The sequence below is a fragment of the Schistocerca cancellata genome, chromosome 2 (genome assembly GCF_023864275.1).
Source record: "Schistocerca cancellata isolate TAMUIC-IGC-003103 chromosome 2, iqSchCanc2.1, whole genome shotgun sequence".
NCBI lineage: Eukaryota > Metazoa > Arthropoda > Insecta > Orthoptera > Acrididae > Schistocerca > Schistocerca cancellata.
In genome coordinates, this window is record NC_064627.1 from 375,958,433 (window position 1) to 375,978,943 (window position 20,511).

Consider the following 20,511-nt stretch of genomic DNA (forward strand, 5'->3'; position numbering starts at 1 on the left):
CTCTGAGGTATGGTCGCGTTAATGTGACCGGACAGTGTATATTTATAGATGGTGAACAAGAGCTCCATCTACAAACTTCCGCGGTTTGTTCAGAGTTACCCTCTGAGTATTTTGTTATAAGCGACCCATAGTCTCCGCCGGCTCGTTTCAGAGTAATAATTTAATTACTATGAATTATGTTTGTTAGCGCAGTCAGCTTTGTGTGAAAATAGCTTCACGTGAGTGAAGCGTAATATGCAATAACCAAAACATGAGACACAAAACACAGAGTGATACAACAACCCCCGTCGGCAGAAACTCTGTGCTCTCGTTGCCTACGGTGCGGGGCGTCTCATCATGCGTAGTTGCACCGCTCTCCAATTGCATACATATAAATGAGGTGCAGATCGGCGAACTCTTCTTCGGTAATCCGATCCCTGGTACTGCTGTGTATCACTGTTCACGCACAACTAACGCTGCCGGGAAACGAAACGCTTGATGGAACCTAGGAGTACCGGAGCAAAATTGAAGACAACGAATGTAAGAGGGAATTAGTGTTGTCAACAGAGGTACACTGAGCGAATGGAAATAAGACACACAGCGCATACCGTCGAGATCAGCACTGCGTGTTCTGTTTTCAGATAAAAGTTGACTGGGTCAAAAAACCGAAGAACTTACAATAACTTTGCAAGGAGTCGCCGGAGACCTCGGGTTCCTCGTACCAAAATATTAAAAAATATCTCCGAACAGCCTCTGAAAGTAAGTGGATGGAGTTCAGGCTTACACTGTGTATCTCTACGAAGCCCTTTAGGGGATTAAGCAAGCGTAAAGATCACATCTGTATGCCGAAACCGGGAAAGTGAGGCTTTTTAAACATCTAAATCATCGTGACGTAATAAAGTATACAAAATTTGTGGAACACTCTGTAGTTGCTTCTTTTACCGGACTGAGGTAGATAGAATGTGGATAACCTGACCACGCTTTAGTTCTCAGAACTATGAAGAATGTAAGTGCATGACCACAATCTTGCGCCCTACCGTCCCTCGCGCCTCTACCCTCCACCCTTCATCCTCTTCCCCTCCACCAACCCTGTTACACCTCTCTTATTACGGCTCAACTGCACATAAGCATGGTACACACATGTAACACATGCTAACCATCTTCATTTCAAAATAAACGTTGATTTTGTACCATTAAGGAGAACGTTTAATTACCTGCGATTTTTCCGTCCCTGTAACGCTCTCCGCTTCCCGCCGCCGGCCAATCAGGCGCCCGGGGAATCGCCGATGCGCCTGAAAGCAGAGGGCGGCCATCAGAGATATCAACCCACGACCGACGATATCCCGACACTTCACCTGAAGATGATGGAGACACATTCCATCGAAAGGTTGCTACGAGACGACGACGGTACTCAGCTGACAACCCGTGAAGACTTCATATATGAAATTCTCCGAGAAAGCCTGCACTCACATATAATTGGGAGGAAAGTTAAGCGTATTTTATCACTGAGAAGGTGCACTATTGCCACGGTCTCGTTCCACATTGTCACCAGAAGGCGACCAGTGAATCTCAATAGGAGGGGCGAGTGTCCCCGGGGAGCTGAGCAGTTTGCTAGTAACTGGAACTGCGGCCTGTTCTGTATACATTACTAGCCATTAAAATTGCTACACCAAGAAGAAATGCAGATTATAAACGGGTATTCATTGGACAAATATATTATTCTAGAACTGACATGTGATTACATTTTCACGCAGTTTGGGTACATAGATCCTGAGAAATCAGTACCCAGAACAACGACATCTGGCCGTAATAACGGCATTGATACGCCTGGGCATTGAGTCACATAGAGCTTGGATGGCGTGCACAGGTACAGATGCCCATGAAGCTTCAACAGGATACCACAGTTCACCAAGAGTAAAAACTGGCGTATTGTGACGAGCCAGTTGCTCGGCCACCATTGACCAGACGTTTTCAATTGGTGAGAGATCTGGAGAATGTGCTGGCCAGGGCAGCAAGTCGAATATTCTCTGTATCCAGAAAGGCCCGTACAGGACCTGCAACATGCGGTCGTGCATTATCGTGCTGAAATGTAGGGTTTCGCAGAGGTCGGATAAAGGTAGAGCCACGGATCGTATGTTGTTGTTGTTGTGGTCTTCAAAAAAAAAAAACAGTGGTTCAAATGGCTCTGAGCACTATGGGACTTAACATCTGTGGTCATCAGTCCCCTAGAACTTAGAACTGCTTAAAGCTAACTAACCTAACGACATCACATACATCCATGCCCGAGGCAGGATTCGAACCTGCGACCGTAGCGGTCACGCGGTTCCAGACTGAAGCGCCTAGAACCGCACGGCCACACGGCCGGCGTTGTGGTCATCAGTCCTGAGACTGGTTTGATGCAGCTCTCCATGCTACTCTATCCTGTGCAAGCTTCTTCATCTCCCAATACGTACTGCAGCCTCCATCGTTCTGAATATGTTTAGTGTATTCATCTCTTGGTCTCCCTATACGATTTTTACCCTCCACGCTGCCCTCCAATACTAAATTGGCGATCCCTTGATGCCTCAGAACATGTCCTACCAACCGATCTCTTCTTCTGGCCAAGTTGTGCCACAAACTCCTCTTCTCACCAATCCTATTCAACACTTCCTCATTAGTTACGTGATCTACCCATCTAATCTTCACCATTCTTCTTTAGCACCACATTTCAAAGGCTTCTATTATCTTGTTGTCCAAACTATTTATCGTCCATATTTCACTTCCATACATGGCTACACTCCATACAAATACTTTCAGAAACAACTTCCTAACATTTAAATCTATACTCGATGTTAACAAATTTCTCTTCTTCAGAAACGCTTTCCTTGCCATTGCCAGTCTACATTTTATATCCTCTCTACTTCGACCATCATCAGTTACTTTGTTCCCGAAACAGCAAAACTCCTTTACTACTTTAAGTGTCTCATTTCCTAATCTAATTCCCTCAGCATCGCCCGACTTAATTCGACTACATTCCATTATCCTCGTTTTGTTTTTGTTGATATTCATCTTATATCCTCCCTTCAAGACACTGTCCATTCCGTTCAACTGCTCTTCCAAGTCCTTTCCTGTCTCTGACAGAATTACAATGTCATCGGCGAACCTCAAACTTTTTATTTCTTCTCCTTGGATTTTAATACCTACTTCGAATTTTTCTTTTGTTTCCTTTACTGCTTGCTCAATATACAGATTGAATAACATCGGGGAGAGGCTACAACCCTGTCTCATTACCTTCCCAACCACTGCTTCCCTTTCATGTCCCTCGACTCTTATAACTGCCATCTGGTTTCTGTACAAATTGTAAATAGCCTATCGCTCCCTATATTTTACCCCAGCCACCTTCAGAATATGAAAGAGAGTATTCCAGTCAACATTGTCAAAAGCTTTCTATAAGTCTACAAATGCTAGAAACGTAGGTTTGCCTTTCCTTAATCTAGCTTCTAAGATAAATCCATAGGGTCAATATTGCCTCACGTGTTCCAATATTTCTACGGAATCTAAACTGATCTTCCGCAAGGTCGGCTTCTGCTAGTTTTTCCATTCGTCTGTAAAGAATTCGCGTTAGTATTTTGCAACTGTGACTTATTAAACTGATAGTTCGGTAATTTTCACATTTGTCAACACCTGCTTTCTTTGGGATTGGGATTATTATATTCTTCTTGAAGTCTGAGGGTATTTCACCTGTCTCATACATTTTGCTCACCAGATGGTAGAGTTTTGTCGGGACTGGCTCTCCCAAGGCTGTCAGTAGTTCTAATGGAATGTTGTCTACTCTAGGGGCCTTGTTTCGTCTTAGGTCTTTCAGTGCTCTATCTAATTCTTCACGCAGAATCATATCTCCCATTTCCTCTTCATCTACATCCTCTTCCATTTCCATAATATTGTCCTCAAGAACATCGCCCTTGTATAGTCCCTCTATATATTCCTTCCACCTTTCTGCTTTCCCTTCTTTGCTTAGAACTGGGTTTCCATCTGAGCCCTTGATATTCATACAAGTGGTTCTCTTTTCTCCAAAGGTCTCTTTAATTTTCCTGTAGGTAGTGTCTATCTTACCCCTAGTGAGGTAAGCCTCTACATCCTTACATTTGTCCTCTAGCCATGCCTGCTTAGCCATTTTGCACTTCCTGTCGACCTCGTTTTTGAGACGTTTGTATTCCTTTTTGCCTGCTTCATTTGATGCATTTTTATATTTTCTCCTTTCTTCAATTAAATTCAGCATTTCTTCTGTCACCCAAGGATTTCTACTAGCCCGAGTCTTTTTACCTACTTTATCCTCTGCTGCCTTCAGCACTTCATTCCTCAAAGCTATCCATTCTTCTTCTACTGTATTCCGTTCCCACATTCTTGTCAATTGTTCCTTTATGCGCTTCCTGAAACTCTCTACAACCTCTGGTTCTCTGAGTTTATCCAGGTCCCATCTCTTCAAACTCCCACCTTTTTGCAGTTTCTTCAGTTTTAATCTACAGTTCATAACCAATAGATTGTGGTCAGAGTCCACATCTGCCCATGGAAATGTCTTACAATTTAAAACCTGGTTCCTAAATCTCTGTCTTACCATTATATAATCTATCTGATATCTTCTAGTACCTTCAGGGTTCTTCCATGTATACAACCTTCTTTCATGATTCTTGAACCAAGTGTCAGCTATGATTAAGTTATTCTCTCCGCCAAATTCTACCAGGCGGCTTCCTCTTTCATTTCTTAGCCCCAATCCATATTCACCTACCATGTTTCCTTCTCTCTCTTTTCCTACTCTCGAATTCCAGTCACCCATGACTATTAAATTTTCGTCTCCCTTACTACCTGAATAATGTCTTTTACCTCATACATTTCATCAATTTCTTCGTCATCTGCAGAGCTAGTTGGCATATAGACTTGCACTACTGTTGTAGGCGTGGGCTTCGTGTCTATCTTGGCCACAATAATGCGTTCACTACGTTGTTTGTAGTAGCTTACCCGAACTCCCATTTTTTTTATTCATTATTAAACCTACTCCTGCATTACCCCTATTTGATTTTGTATTTATAACCCTGTATTCACCTGTCCAAAAGTCTTGTTCCTCCTGCCACCGAATTTCGCTAATTCCCACTATATCTAACTTTAACCTATCCATTTCCCTTTTTAAATTTTCTAATCTATCTGCCCGATTAAGGGATCTGACATTCCACGCTCCGACCCGTAGAACGCCAGTTTTCTTTCTCCTGATAACGACACGGGTCGTAACACATCTGAAATGTAACGTCCACAGTTCAAAGTTCCGTCAATGCGAAAAAGAGGTGACCGAAACGTGTAACCAATGGCACCCAATCCCATCACGCCGGGTCATACGCCAGTATGGCGACGACGAATACACCCTTCCAATGTGCATTCACCGCGATGTCGCCAAACGCGGATGCGACCATCATGATGCTGTAAACAGAACCTGGATTCATCCGAAAAAATGACGTTTTGCCATTCGTGCACCCAGGTTCGCCGTTGAGTACACCATCGCAGGCGCTCCTGTGTGTGATGCAGCGTCAAGGATAACCGCAGCCATGGTCTCCGAGCTGATGGTCCATGCTGCTGCAAACGTCGTCGAACTGCTCGTGCAGACGTTTGTTGTCTTGCAAACGTCCCCATCTGTTGGCTCAGAGATCGCGACGTGGCTGCACGATCCGTTACAGCCATGCGGTTAAGATGCCTGTAATCTCGACTGCTAGAGATACAAAGCCGATGGGATCCAGCACGGGGTTCCGTATTGCCTCCCTGAAACCAGTGATTCCATATTCTGCTAACAGTCATTGGATCTCAACCAACGCGAGGATCAATGTCGCGATACGATAAACTGCAATCGTGGTAGGCTACAGTCCGACCTTTATCAAAGTCTGAAACGTGATGGTACTCATTTCTCCTCCTTACACGAGGCATGACAACAACGTTTCACCAGGCAACGCCGGTTAACTGCTGTTTGTGTTTGAGAAATCGGTCGGAAACTTTCCTCATGTCAGCACGTTGTAGGTGTCGCCACCGGCGCCAACATTGTATGAATGCTCTGAAAAGCTTATCATTTGCATATCACAGAATTTGCATGCCTTGTAGAATTGAGAGATCGTTGAAAGCATTTTTAATGGTGAAAAAACACACAGGTCGCCAGGGACACGCTAGTCACCCACCACTCCAACAGTCAGTTCGCAGAAGTCCTGTCCACGGAGAGACGAGGGTCAACAGCCCACTGGCCATACCTCTGTAGTGCTGTATCGCAGTGTCCAGCTTTGTTCTGAACGACAAAGATAGTATCTCCCGTGGCACAAACTTCTTGTGAAAACATTCTACAACCTGGGAGTGAAGTGAGAAGGTTCGCTTTTTAGGAGAAGGCTCTATCGTGCTTAAATGTAGGAAGTTGAGTGTCTCTCCGAAAAGCACCTGATGTGAGAGATAAATATCTCGAAGACATATCTGTGACCCACAGTTTAGGATCTGAGAATCCTGAGACACTGGTGAATGCACTGGGTCCACAAAAAGTAAATATTTGCTCAATTTAAAAACCCCCAGCGTTGGCTAAGATAAATAAATTTCAAGTTACAGAAAGAAACGGGCTGGTCATGACGAAGACTGCACCGAGCGACGTGCTGAAGTGGTTAGCATACTGGACTCGCATTCTGGAGGATAACGGTTCAAACTTGTTTAGGTTTTTCTTGGTTTCTCTAAACCGTTTCAGGCAAATTCCGGGATGGTTTGTTTGAAAGAGCACGGTCGATTTCGATCCCCATCCTTCCCTAATCCGATGGGACCGATGACCTCGCTGTTTGGTCCCCTTTCCCACAAACCTATCAACCAAACCAGCCAACGAAGACTGCCTCATTGGTCTCAGAGTGAAGATAGATAGATAGATAGAAAGAGAGAGAGAGAGAGAGAGAGAGAGAGAGAGAGAGAGAGAAAGGGGGGGGGCAGTGAAGTCGGCCGGGGCACAAAATTTTCCAGATGATCTACACTTAATTACTGGCGAGTGACGTTGGTTCCGAAGTGACTGATTGTGCAGCCAGTTTAACTTCCTCCTGCAGTACTATGGTGAGATCGAGCCGCATCTGCGAGACGACGTGCAGGGACATTACAGTTATTTTACGTAATGCGATTACTTCAAGCATCTCTCAGGAGACTTGTATGTTAACGCCATGAACAGTGGGCTTTCAACTCCGACCACAAGCGTGACGTATCCCTTCTCTGGTATTATCTGTTTCAATTAACATCCCTAGGCACTTCGTTATTACAATTAATTCACTTGAGCGGTTATTATCATGTTTTTCCTCGAGGCCTGTATCAGATCTGCCAAGGCTTTATCATGTTAATGTTGCCACTATTTTTCATTTATTTCATCAGTAATTTTATTGGAATGCCTCAAAGTAATTGTGATTTGTGTCTCATTTAGTAGTCATAAGTTTTTCCCAGTCATTATTTTGCAGGGCACTCGAATATTATCGCAGCACCTGCTAGGCTTACCTTCTAGTTGGAAAACCTAGTTACCATTGGAAAACTAAGTCGCATTGCATTGTTCCCAGAGAGTAACTGGGTAAGCAATTTTTGCGTTTTGTGTATGAACATAAAAGGACAGATGCTCGTTCGCCACCCGACCACAATGAAAAAGTCGTTTGCTTTTACACGAAATGTTTTGGTGAGGCCCCTCCACCAACGTGCTTGGTTCGAAGAGAAGGTGAAACAGTGCTACACGTCAGTACCAACCTCTTGTTAGTTAAAGTGCATTTTACATGCCCATAGCGGAAAGTTTCTGCTGCGTTCCCCTGTTTTTACGTGAAATTTTCGTTCGTCACATTGGGAAAAACACTGAGTCGCTCTCTCCAAGCGGAGTTATTTCGAAAGTGGGCAATGAAGAGTTGTAACTAAGATTCTGGGCATTCGTCTTCCAACCACTGGTGGTGATAGGGGCATTCTAACTGATTTCAGTCAACTGTAAGTGTCGCTAATGTGGTAGCCAATCACTGTTCTGAGCAACTCGCAAGTTTTTTGCTCTGCCACACAACTTATCTTAACTGATTATAATATTTTGGCTTTTCGTCTCGTTAACTTTGAATACGCGAGCTGTCAAGATGAGGAAATCTTGTTGCCTTTTCTCCATGGAGTCTTCCATATAACTATTTAACCCCATGTGTGTTATCGTCAATTTCAAAATTTGTGGAGTTATGACCAAACTGCTTAGGTTGTCGGTCCCTAAGACTACACACTACTTAATCTAACTTAAGCTAACATACGCTAAGGATAACACACACACTTCCATGCCCAAGGGAAGACTCGATCCTCCGATGGGGTGAGCCGCACGGAGCGTGCGTGACAAGGTGCCCTAGACCACGCGCCTGTTAGCGTCAATTCTCGTAATTTCAATTCAGTTTTAGAGAAATCTGTTCTCTGTCGATTTTTATGCGAGTGGGGCAAACAAAAATTTGTAATACTCAAGAGTTAGATTTCGAAATCACTTAATCATACTTCAGCTTTCTCTTGGTTAGGTGACTATAACGGCACCACCGTTTAGGATAGGGAAGTTAGTATTGTGCGATATTCAGAGCACGAGTTACGGCCAGGTGCAGGTCGGATTGCAATGAGTTACGCATACCAGCAGTTGCGAGGCAAATAGAGGATACGGGGGCATAGAACTGCTGGAGAGGGCACACACAGCAGTTTCCACGGCGCAAGTCACAGGCAGAAGAGGGCCACTGGCCAACGTAAGTGTTATGCGTACGTGACGGGAAGTGGTGCGTTAGAAAAACACAGGCGCGCAGCCGAGTATAAACTGGTGCCGTTTCCTAACGAGACTGATTCAAGTGTGGGAGCTCTTCTGGACGGCGAGGCGTGTCACACCGGCAGGCTACACCCAGCAACAGATGGGGCGACAGCGTCCCAGTCCACGGCGGGTCGTTGGTTCGACCCTCTGAAGCCGGCACGGGTCCGCAGCCAGTCAGGGCGGGCCACTCTTCGGCTCGCTACCACGGGTAGTCGTCTCGGAGCCCGACACGCGCTGGAGACTTCCGAGGCGAGGGCTGCAGACTCGGATGGTGGATCACGGGCGGATGTTGCCGCTGCATTCTCAGCTATGCTAGCAAGGAAGAAGCGGCAGCGGTGCCGGCCTACGGCTCCCGACGAAGCAGCGCATCTCACACCGAGTAGCGCTGAGTCGGCTGTTGGCGCAGCCATACTGACGTAATCGGAACTTGCAGCTGGCTTACAAGGTCGGCTCGACGCAGCACGTTGCACTGGGTCATTGGGGCGGTGGCCTCAGCATTGCTGGGCCCTGCGACGCGAACCGAGGTGAACGGAGCATTCTAGGGGAAACAAATAAATCATTTATAAAGTCCTCGCCGAGTTTTAATACTACGGCACCTCCTGGCACCCACGCACTACATTTGGTGTCAATACGCCACATTTGGCGTCTGACACCACAACAGTGATCCACAAATAACAAATATAACGAGCTCCATACATAAGTTTCTCTCATTCCGATGGTGTACTTTTTGTGCACAATGGGCAAACATCACGATCAGTTATCTTGTTTAAAGAAGTTAATGAGGATTTAATTCTCTCGTCTAGTATCATAATACGAGGGTTGGAACTTAAACAGTGGAAACTATTTATTCACAACCGATACAAAAGAGTTACATGTTTGCACCTACTACTGTTCTTCAATTTAGTCACCAACGTTGTGTAGAACTCGTTTCCACCGATGTGGAAGGCGTAGTATACTGTTAGCAGAGCCTGTTCTGTTGATGGTGTGAATGGAGCGGTCTACTGCCTGTCGAATCTCGGGAACAGTTCTGAAGCGAATGCCACGAAGTGGATGGTACAGTACTTCCCAGTCCCATTGACAGAACACAGCAGCCACTGCGTCCGCTGTATGCGCCCGCGCATTGTCCTACAAAATGATGGGTGAGTTGCGCGTGAAGTACCGCCGCTTCTTTCGCAAAGCTGGTCGCAGGCGATGCTCCAAAAACGAACAGTAACACTGTGCATTGTCGGTCTGCCGTGGAGGAACGTAGTGCGTTAGGATAACACCATCACAGTCGTGACACCGTAACGTTAGACCGCTTGCTCACAAATGACTGTTTTTCCCTGGATTGTGCGCACGTCGATGACGTGGGACAAGCGAATGAATTTGCTCGGAGGTAAATTCGCTTATTATGCAGTGATGGGTGTTTTCGATCTCCCGTGGCTCTGAATCTATCTTCTGTGTTTTTCGTGATAATTTTGATAGCGACTTTGCACTGCTAAGTTTAGTAGACAGCAATATTTTATACCAAGGTTTTATGACAAATTCAGGTCAAGGACATAGTCCACCCCTCATTCATATTTGAGTACAGAAAATAAAACTTTCCCAATCCTTTGTTAGCAGAATACTATAGATGATCAGTGTTCACTTACATAAAGGAGCACTCCTCACTCTTTTAGTGAAGGAGTTAATTGTAACTTTTTAAATTTGTTGTTGGTAGGCCGTCGCTGTAGGAGGGTAGTGATAGAGGCAATGATAGAGGGTGGGAGATTGTTTATCAAAACTCTTATCATCGTTGTGAAGAGATGAACTTATTTCCTTGGTGGAAGGAAGCCAGGAGGCTGGAAACCTGTAGCCGTCATATCTTTGAAATTACTTTCGTTCTTAGATAGCTCAACCGCTTTTTGGGCGTTCTGCGTACAATTGACAATCTTTGGCTTTCACTTGTACATTTCTAGAAGCAAAGTCACAGAAGCGGTTGAGATCCCTAAGATGAATAAAACTCCGTCCGAACAGGCCTTGGAAGGCCCAACGGTACCGACCGGCCACCGTGTCATCCTCAGTCCACAGGCGTCACTGGATGCGGATATGGAGGAGCATGTGGTCTCCTGGCCGTATGTCAGTTTACGAGACCGGAGCAGCTACTTCTCAATCAAGTAGCTCCCTAGTCTGCCTCATAAGGACTGAGTGGACCCCGCTTGCCAACAGCAATAGGCAGACCAGAGGATAACCCATCCAAGAGACAGTGCAGCCCGACAGCGTCTAACTTCGGTGATCTGACGGGAACTGGTGTTACCACTGTGGCAAGGCCGTTGGCCCCTCTAAGAAGAATGATAATTTAATAAAGATGACAGCTTTAGGATCCAGGTTTGTGGCATACCGTAAACACTCAGCCACGGTGTGGGAGTAATTACGAACACTTGCACTTGGCGTTCCGTGTCCATTATAGGATACACACGGTGAGATTACGGTAAGCAAGCACAGGGGCGACTAACGAAAATGCATCGCACTGTGAATGCTGTCACGACAGCTGCACGTTTACTGTCACGCGATTTACCGAGTCCGAGTCGAATATGACGATAAAAACTCGTGATAAGCCGACCGAAGCGTCCTTACCCCCAGGTGTAAAAATATGTGCTCAATTACTAGCTCGGTGACACGACAGTAATGTTGTGGCGAACATCCCCTCTCTCTGTCTTGTAGTCCGTTTTATATCGATTGTCCCACAGGCATAAGGTCATGCAGAAAAATATTGATTGGTCAGAAAGAACGAAAATTCTACATGCATGGGATACTTTAAGCTTAGGTGATTGCCTATCTTTGGAAATAGATTCATCAAAATTAACTGTGTTACGTTGTTTCACTTTCTGGCATATCACTGTATTAATTGTTGCATGTAAAATTTATTAATTTTATTGTTTGATACCACACTTTGATTGGTGTAAATAATTACCTTAATAATGTAAGAAAATACCAGTCGGCATCGTTCATTGTTTAATGTCATATCAGTTCATATTATATAGGTAATAACACTTTCGTCCCACATAAATGACGAATATATTTTATGTGGGAATGGCCCACGAACTGCTATGAGTGTCCGATTGAACTGCTGCACGAAGTACATCAGTCATAGGCAGGGAAAAAGTACACCAGGATACAGCATGAAACTCTTTCTCAATGTTCAAATTGCGCTTTACGTTTCGATTGTATTTTTGTTTCCGATGTAATTCTTGCGCTTGGCCATCAATGCTGATGGATACTGTGGACTTTTTACCTGGCCCCCGTGTTCTCTGGATCTAAACCAAAATGACTTTGGTTTGTGGGGACGTTTGAATGACTTGACGTTTGAATGATTTTGTGTATAGTGTAACAGTAAACTACGCAGAAAGCATTCGTACTCGTGTCGTCGAAGGCTGCGGAGCATACACAAAACATCAGACACAAATCAGAGCATCCGGGACTGAACTCAACGGTGGGTTGATGATTCTATAAGAGCTAGCAAGGGGCATTGTGAACATTTCGCGCAAAAAAATTTCATTTGGTAAAATGAAATATTCTATTCATGTGTGTTTCGTATGGTTAATGTTCGTTACACTGTTGTACTAAACGAGTTTTAATATGGAAGTATATCTTTTTCTGATCAATGCCCGTATAAAATATTTACTTCTTCTGTATGTCAGTATTATACTGTAAGTGGTCTGCTTCTCTGTTGGCAGCGTTCTGTAGCGCTTTGCATTGGATATCTGACTGCACTTTCATTGTAAGAGACTCTGTGGCTGGTTGGACTCTTTGTTGGAAGTTAATCGCCAGTAGTGTTGGGCAGTTGGAAGTTAGTCGCCAGCAGTGATGGAAGTACTGTTGGGCAGTTGGAGGTGAACAGCAGTGATGGATGTTAAATGTGAGAAGTTAGCATTGATGGAGGGTAGAGCTCTGAAGTGTTAGAGTAGGCTAACGATAAGGAAGTATCCGACTATGAGATTGAAAATTATTCATGAGTATATGTCTTTGTACTGGGTGTCAATGACGATTTATATTCGTGTGGGAACTGGCGGTCACATTATTAAGGTAAAAGAATACTTATTTGGTTTGCCACAAAATCTTTCCTTGGCTAACCACATGCCTATTAGTGGCTAACCACATACCTATTAGTGGCTTAGAATCTTTTATTTAGCTGGCAGTATTGACGCTCGCTGTATTGCAGTAAATCGCATAATGAAGATTTTTGTGAGGTAAGTGATTGATGAAATGTATAGGTTATTGTTAAGATTTCTTTATAGTTAGGGCCATTCTTTTGAATTAATTATTTGAAGTCAGGTTGTAATTTTTTTGAGCAGTCAGATGCGTTTCGCTAGAATATTGTGGGTCAGTGTTGACATGATAAGAGTAAGTAAAGAGAAAGTAGGCTCAGTACGTTCAGTTTTACTCAGCTGTTTCAGAATCAAATAAAGTAGAAGTTTCATCTAAGTCATTGAGCAATTTAAGTAGAGACACACACATTTAAATAAGGAAGTTTACACTCTTCAGTATAGGACAAAATGTATAAAAGGTGGTTCCGCATTCTTCAAATGGTTCAAATGGCTCTGAGCACTATGGGACTTGACATCTGAGGTCATCAGTCCCCTAGAACTTAGAAATACTTAAATCTACCTAACCTAAGGAAATCACACACATGCACCGTAGCGGTCGCTCACTTGCAAACTGAAGCGCCTAGAACCGCTCGGCCACATCGGCCGGCGGTTCCGCATTCTACTGACAAACTTTCACAGCTAGGACTACTTCGGATTTTAAATAATACGAGGAATCTTTGAGCAGAAGGTTCTTCTTGATACAGGAAAACCCTTGGTTTATTTATACAATTACGTTTGTGGCCATCGGCACTGTGAATACTTACACAGCAATGCCAACGCTTATATAAAGTAAAACATATCATATTTGTAATGAAACCATTACCATTGCCACAAAGGCATTCATTACTGGTAACACGAATAAACCTGTTATCGCATTACGCGCATTTGTCATGTCGAGCAGATATTCTCAGTACAACACAGAAAAAACTCAGATAACAAATTTATTATATTTCCGAATAACGAACAGCGTATGTAACTTCCTGCCAGATCAAAACCGTGTGGCAGTCTGGGACTCGGGCTTGGGGTGTTTGAGGAGATCGCAGATTCCCGTCCGGCACACAGTTTTGACATGCCAGAAAGTTTCAAATCAGCGCACACTTAGCTGGAGACTTGAGGTACACTTTGTAGGTAAGTACCATTTTTATTTACTTTCATCATTCAAAACTTGCAAGTAAAACAAGCAGTAATGACATTTAATCTTGGGTGTCAGAAACGATTAATTGCTTTTTCCAAATATGTGATGATTTCCATGGTTGTGCTTACGGTGCGACCAAATAACACAGTTTAAACTGTTGCCAGCAGCACAAAATAACGTTTCACTTCACTTAAGAAGCAAAGAAAATTAATAAAGAACGCGAATTTCTTTGACTATACTCTGTTACAGAGCTAATATTCATTCTTCTATCATGCCTTTTTCTCCGCGACGAAATCTTGTCCCGCACCAACCTCTTGATCTCAGAGTAGCGGTCATTTTGCCAGATATATACGTCAGAAAGCAATATGTTTCCTGAGTCGTCTTGGAGCATACGCTCTCGAAATTTTAAATGGAATTCGTTATGAGATGATTCGAGCGCCTGGCGCTGGGTTTTGGTGGGCGTCTCCGCAAAGTCTTCACGCTTACCTAAGAAACCGTTGACGATAGGCTCTGCTACGCTCTGTATCTTCTATTACTGACAAGTAATAGCGAGGAATCGGTACAGCGACACGTTTCAAAAGGCACTTCATTCGTAGATGACCTATATTTCTGTAGGATGTTTCCTAGTTTGGCAGCTGTTACTGCTAGAGACAGTTTCCTGTAGCTGCTCCGCTTAACTTCCTTTGAGATGATACGCACAGGTATTTTACGGTTATTGCTGCTTCCTGACACTAATTACCAATAGTATAATCGAGCACTAATGGGTCTTGCCGCTTATCTATGGGCGTTATGTTGCATTTCCAGGCGATGAGAATCAGTGGTCGTTACCCGCACCGAAAGTCGCTTTCTGTAGAGCTTCCTGCATGATAATAGATCCATGAACATTTGACGGTAAACCATAATTACAAAAAAGGGAAGTGTCACAGTAAATTTTCTAATAAACTCGAAACAGGATTCTAACAACCTATGGAGTTTGACAGGACCTTCTGTACAAATGGGAAACACACAGGTCCTCAGTGTGACTAGTGATCCATGCTAGACAATGTATCATTTTCTGAGGGCAGCAACATCAGACCAAAACCATATCTATAAGGGTTCTGCAATTACATGTCTAGATAATTTAGACTAAATTTAAGGATTCCGCTTACTATCCATCTTCGTTAACCAACGGTCAGCTTTTTGTGTGAATCATTGTTCATTTTGTTGTTCTTTTCATTCCTTAATTGGGGCTGATTTTAATGTTCTCCTATCGTTGACTTTAGAATTCACTTATCTACTCATTTTACTGTTGATTTTATTCTTCCTTTTTATTGGCTCTTCTTACAGCTTTTTCTTACTGATCATTTTATATCCATTGAATTGCACATTGAGCTGTTCGTTTTACTGTATATCTGTTTTATAGCTAAAACGCATAAAACTTGATACACCTAGTTTGTCAGCTCTTTAGCTGGAGTCATTTAAATGCTCTTTCTACCACACGTATCCAAACTTTTATGCCATAAGATAAAGAAATATATACTGTAAGTGAAAGAAAACGCCGCGCCATAGAGGAATTATCAAAATCGGACGAAAATCGGTGGATGTGATGTGCGTGTGCAAATGTACCAATATTTACTATTTCAGGATTGGATGATTTATTACAGAGACAGCTTCACAGATTTTCTGTCTGGAGACGCCCCAGACAGTTGCGGCGTACCGATCTGATTGTCACTCGCCATACCGCCTGACAACCAGGAATGGTGGTCTGGAGTGTCATTTATTTTCATAGCAGGACAACTTTGGTTGTCACACCAGCTTCGTTACACCTTTGTTGACATCTGTGTCAAGGCATCCGAGGCTTACATTTCAGCCACACAACGCCTGCTCACACACGGGAAGGGTTTGAACTGTTTGTATTCGTGTTTACCAAAGTTTGGAGCATTATGGGAAGAGCCTTCCAACCATCTCGGGATGATGACAAAATAACACGACAATTGCACAGTACTTGGCACGATACCCGTCAGAACAGCCACCAACTCTATCAATCAATGTCGAGTGGAATAACTTTTTACACAAGGGCCAGTGGAGGACCAGGACGTTATTGACTTGCTACATTTCTGTATCTCTTTCTCTCGAATAAGTCATCCCATTTTCCTGGATCTGCACTCATTTGTTAGGCTGTACATGTAAACCATAGCTACAGATTTGCGTCTAATTCCGGTAATTCCTGAGTGGTGTGTCTTTATTTATTGTCTGTTTTTCTTAGATTGTAAATTCGTAAGGAATACACCTGCAGCGAAGGCTGCCCTTGGTCAGCAGAGTGGCTGTGGCACTCCTTAAGGAGAAAGGTACGACCAGCGGACTAAATGGACGGCCTGCAGGAGAAATGCGTGCTCGGGCGCTGCGCCGATGATGAGGTGCTTTGAGAGTGCCGGCCGCGCTCTCCTCGATCTGGAATGACGACCCAAGGAGGAAGTGGATTTCCCCTGGCGTGCCGCAGAGCACGTTGTTCTGCAGCTCGCGTTCTGCGTGGTCATACTCCAAGTTCAAGTGCAGCCGGCGAGTGGCGCCTTTCACCGCCGCCAATTGAAGCCGTGCAGCTGCGAGTCCGCTCTGCGGTTGCTGGCCGGTGGAGCGTTGCAGAAATTTAAACGAAACAAGTGTATAATTAACTGCAGTGTGTCCAATTTACAAGAACTGCAGTACACCTAACTTCTTAATGTAACATGAAAAGTGAAGTTTCGCCACTACTGTTCAGTCTGTACATGGAACAGACAGTGACGGGAATAAAATAAAGGTTTAAGAGTGAGAGTTTAGTGAAACTAAAGAAAATTTATAGGGTTTGTTAAATGGAATGCGAGAGTGAGACTTTAGTAAAACTAAAGAAAATTTATAGGGTTTGTTAAATGGAATTTACAGTCTAATGAGTGCAGAATACTGAGAGTAAACGGAAGAAAGACGAAGATAAAGAAAAGTAGCAGAAATGAGAAATGCGAGATACTTAACATAAAAATTGATGATCACGAAGTAGACGATGTTAAGGAATTTACCTTAAACTCAAACTAACCCATGAGGGACGAAGCAAGGATGACATAAAAAGCAGTATAGCACAAGCAAACAAGGCGTTACTGACCAACAGAAGTTTACTGAAGTCAAACACAGGCCTTTCATCTGAGGACCAAATTTCCCAGGGTGTACGTCTGGAGCACAGCCTTGCATGGGAAAACCAGAAACGGAGAGAATCGAAGTATTGGAGATGTGGTGCTATAGGAGAAAGCCGAATGTTGTGTGGGCTGATGAGATAAGGAAAGGAATATACGTAAAACATTGACATAATGCCAGATATGCATTGATGAAATTGCTGTCGTCTGTGAAAGTGAGGGAAAGTTACTGACTCTTCTAAACGCAATTCAGAAACCATTCAGGACGCAGTACGGATTGGGAGTAAAGTAAACAAAGATAAAAGTATTGAGTAACGTCAGAAATGACATTAACGAAAAATTTGAATTCAATGTTGAGGATCATGTAGTAGACGAAATGGAGGTATTCTGATTGTTCCGAGGCAACATAATGCTTGACAGAGAGATGAAAGATGACGCGCAAAACAGACGAACACAGCATTCATCACCAAAAGGAGTCTACCGGCATGTAGCACAATATTGAGTAATAGATTTCTGAGAACATATGTCCGGGACACTGCAGTGTACGGAAGTGAGTTACGGACTATGTGATAGAGTAGTGATTTCAGCGTTGTGAGATATGATGCCAAAGTGATCAATTACTTGTTGGATATATTCCAAACTCGTTCTTCCATTACAGCTTTACCCTCTACAGCTCCCTTTAGTTGCATAGAACTTATTCCCTGATGTTCTAATACATCCATTTTGTCCCTTCTTCTTGTCAGTGTTTTCCATATTCTCCTTTCCTTTTCTTATCATTCCACCCACATTCGGCTTTCTCCTATAGCACCACATCTCAAATACTTCGATTCTCTCCGTTTCTGGTTTCCCATGCAAGGCTGTGCTCCATACGCACAACCTCGTAAATTTAGCCTTCAGATTAAAGGCTTGTGTTTGACGCCAGTAAACTTCTGTAGGTCAGAAATGCCTTGTTTTCTTGTGCTATACTGCTTTTTGTGTCCTCTTTGCTTCGTCCCTCATGGTTTATTTTGCTTTCAAGGTAAATTAATTAACATAGTCTACTTCTTGATCATCAATTTTTATTGATTGGCGACTCCATGGAGTGCTGTGTGCACAACGACCGTATACGTGAAATTAGAAGGAAGGTCAGCGTTGGCCGTAATATTGATGATTTATTAATAGCAAAATCGATTTTAAATCACATAGTGATCATCTTCAGTTCTGTGATGTACAAATTAAACTAACAGGCACTGGTATCAAGTTATAAATTTTCTCAGCATGCTATAGTCTTAGGTGGAGATTTCAGTTTACCAGATATAGACTGGGACACTCAGATGTTTAGGACGGGTGGTAGGGACAGAGCATCGAGTGACATTGTACTGAGTGCACTATCAGAAAATTCCCTCGAGCAATTAAACAGAGAACCGACTCGTGGAGATAACATCTTGGACCTACTGATAACAAACAGACCCGAACTTTTCGACTCTGTAAGTGCAGAACAGGGAATCAGTGATCATAAGGCCGTTGCAGCATCCCTGAATACGGAAGTTAATAAGAATATAAAAAAAGGGAGGAAGGTTTATCTGTTTAGCAAGAGTAATAGAAGGCAGATTTCAGCCTACCTAACAGACCAAAACGAACATTTCTGTTCCCACACTGACAATGTTGAGTGTTTATGGAAAAAGTTCAAGGCAATCGTAAAATGCGTTTTAGACAGCTACGTGCCGAGTAAAACTGTGAGGGACGGAAAAAAACCCACCGTGGTTCAACAATAAAGTTAGGAAACTACTGCGGAAGCAAAGAGAGCTTCACTCCAAGTTTAAACGCAGCCAAAACCTCTCAGACAAACAGAAGCTAAACTATGTCAAAGTTAGCGTAAGGAGGGCTATGCGTGAAGCGTTCAGTGAATTCGAAAGTAAAATTCTATGTACCGACTTGACAGAAAATCCTAGGAACTTCTGGTCTTACGTTAAATCAGTATGTGGGTTGAAACAGCATATCCAGACACTCCGGGAGGATGATGGCATTGAAACAGAGGATGACACGCGTAAAGCTGAAATACTAAACACCTTTTTCCAAATCTGTTTCACAGAGGAAGACTGCACTGCAGTTCCTTCTCTAAATCCTCGCACAAACGAAAAAATGGCTGACATCGAAATAAGTGTCCAGGGAATAGAAAATGCAACTGGAATCACTCAACAGAGGAAAGTCCACTGGACCTGACGGGATACCATTTCGACTCTACACAGAGTACGCGAAAGAACTTGCCCCCCTTCTAACAGCCGTGTGACGCAATTCTCTAGAGAAACGGAAGGTTCCAAATGATTGGAAAAGAGCACAGGTAGTCCCAGCCTTCAAGAAGGGTCGTCGAGGAGATGCGCAAAACTATAGACCTATATATCTGACGTCGATCTGTTGTAGAATTTTAGAACATGTTTTTTGCTCGTGTATCATGTCGTTTTTGGAAACCCAGAACCCACTCTGTAGAAATCAACATGGATTCCGGAAATAGTGATCGTGTGAGACCCAACTCGCTTTATTTGTTCATGAGACCCAGAAAATATTAGATAAAGGCTCCCAGGTAGATACTATTTTCCTTGACTTCCGGAAGGCGCTCGATACAGTTCCGCACTGTCGCCTGATAAACAAAGTAAGAGCCTACGGAATATCACACCAGCTGTGTGGCTGGATTGAAGAGTTTTTAGCAAACAGAACACAGAATGTTGTTATCAATGGAGAGACGTCTACAGACGTTAAAGTAACCTCTGGCGTGCCACAGGGGAATGTTATGGGACCATTGATTTTCACAATATATATAAATGACCTAGTAGGTAGTGTCAGAAGTTCCATGCGGCTTTTCGCGGATGATGCTGTAGTATACAGAGAAGTTGCAGCATTAGAAAATTGTAGCGAAATGCAGGAAGATCTGCAGCGGATAGGCACTTGGTGCAGGGAGTGGCAATGGACCCTTAACATAGATAAATGTAATGTATTGCGAACACATAGAAAGAAGGATCCTTTATTGTATGATTATATGATAGCGGAACAACTGGTAGCAGTTACTTCTGTAAAATATCTGTGAGTATGCGTGCGGAACGATTTGAAGTGGAATGATCACATAAAATTAATTGTTGGTAAGGCGGGTACCAGGTTGAGATTCATTGGGAGAGTCCTTAGAAAATGTAGTCCATCAACAAAGGAGGTGGCTTACAAAACACTCGTTCGACCTATACTTGAGTATTGCTCATCAGTGTGGGATTCGTACCAGATCGGGTTGACGGAGGAGATAGAGAAGATCCAAAGAAGAGTGGCGCGTTTCGTCACAGGGTTATTTCGTAACCGTGACAGTGTTACGGAGATGTT